Source organism: Cebus imitator, unplaced genomic scaffold (assembly GCF_001604975.1).
Source record: "Cebus imitator isolate Cc_AM_T3 unplaced genomic scaffold, Cebus_imitator-1.0 Scaffold918, whole genome shotgun sequence".
Lineage (NCBI taxonomy): Eukaryota > Metazoa > Chordata > Mammalia > Primates > Cebidae > Cebus > Cebus imitator.
The window spans coordinates 257,507-259,469 of NW_016108233.1; the positions used below are offsets into that span (position 1 = coordinate 257,507).

At 42.5% G+C, this 1,963-nt stretch overlaps 1 pseudogene; it reads left to right on the top strand.

Annotated features, from left to right (window-relative positions):
* LOC108298204 overlaps nucleotides 1-1,963 on the top strand; it is an 18,261-nt pseudogene that overhangs the window by 2,771 nt on the left and 13,527 nt on the right.

Genomic DNA, 1,963 nt, shown 5'->3' on the forward strand with positions numbered 1-1,963 from the left:
AAGAAAGGCAGAAAAGTAGGCCAAATCTCAAGCTATTCTATCAGACATTGTGAAAGATGTACCTGATGCAGGTATTAAACCTTCAGAAAATGTGTCATTTTTGTGTAAATTGAATCCTGTGATCACAGATGAGGATCTGGAGAGAATATTCTCAAGATTTGGACCAATAAGAAGTTGTGAACCTAACTGGGATTCAAAGACAGGAGAATCCCATTGTTATGCTTTTTTTTTTCCTTTGAGACAGAGTCTCGCTTTGTCGCCAGGCTGAAATACAATGGTGCAGTCTCGGCTCACTGTAACCTCCGCCTCCCGACTTCAAGATATTCTCCTGCCTCAGCCTCCCAAGTAGCTGGGACTACAGGCTTGTGCCACCACACCCAGCTAGTTTTTGTATTTTTAGTAGAGAAGCGGTATCACAATGTTAGCCAGGCTAGTCTTGAACTCCTGATCTCAACTGATCCACCTGCCTCGACCTCCCAAACTGCTGGGATTACAGGCATGAGCCACTGTGCCTGGCCTAAAACATTTTTATTTTTATATATTTATTTACTGAGACAGAGTCTTGCTCTGTGCCCAGTGTGTTCTACTTTCTTGAGATTGAAAGAAGAAATTGGCTGTTCATTATTGTTCTCAAAAATTGGTTAAATGCCAACCATTTGTTTAGCATATCATCAAAAAAAAAAAAAAACAACCCCATAAAATAGTGCAGTTGTGGTGAATATTCTAATGGTGATTTTAAAAAGAGTCAAGTAGATAATACAAAATTAGAATGGTAATGCCTGGGGAATGATGAACTCTGATCACTTGTTTTATATGACATATAGTGAGATTAAGTACAAATTCTACATCCATTCATCTTGTTTTGATGCCTGCATTCACACTCCACTGCACCCCACAATTTATTAGTGGTTACTGAATGAGAAAGAATTCGTCACTTTTTAATTCCTTTCTTTTTTTTTTTTGAGACTGAGTGTCGATCTATTGCCCAAGCTGGAGCGCAGTGGTGCGATCTTGGCTCACTGCAACCTCCACCTCCTGGGTTCAAGCAATTCTCCTGCCTCAGCCTCCTGAGTAGCTGTGATTACAGGCATGCAGCACCACACCCAGCTAATTTTTGTATTTTTAGTAGAGATTGGGTTTAACCATGTTGGTCAGACTGGTCTTGAGCTCCTGACCTCGTGATCCACCTGCCTCAGCCTCCCAAAGTGCTGGGATTACAGGCGTGAGCCACCGAGCCTGGCCTGCACTTTTTAATTTTTAAGACAGAATTTAAGGTACTCATTTCATGCCACACTGGCAGTAATTTTTCATGTAGTCTTTCACATGGACCAGTTCTTCCACATCAGCACTTCTCTACAGAATACCCTACTGTCATCTCCTGCCCTAAGAACACGAATTTCCTATTTGGCATTAGGGATCACAATTTTCTCGATCACTTAACTTTTTTTTTTTTTTGAGATGGAGTCTTGCTCTGTCACACCCAGGCTGGAGTACAGTGGCACGATTTAAGCTCACTGCAACCTCCATCTCCTGAGTTCAAGCGATATTCCTGCCTTAGCCTCCCAAATAGCTGGGACTCTCAGAGGCATATGAACCAGAACAACTCCATCTTAAACAGGAGCGGAGTAAAATTAGGTTGAAACCTAGTGGGCTGCATTCCCCAGAAGGTTAAGGCATTCTAAGTCACAGGATGAGATAGGAGGTCAGCACAAGATACAGTTCATAAAGACCTTCCTGATAAAACAGGTTGCAGTAAAGAAGCCAGCCAAACCCACCAAAACCAAAATGGCCACAAATGACCTCTGGTATTCCTCACGGCCGCACTCCCACCAGCACCATCACAGTTTTGCAAACGCCCTGGCAACATCAGAAAGTTATCTTTTTTTTTTTTTTTTTTTTTTTGAGTTTCGCTCTTGTTACCCAGGCTGGAGGTGATCTGCCCGCCTCGGCTTCCCAAAAAAGT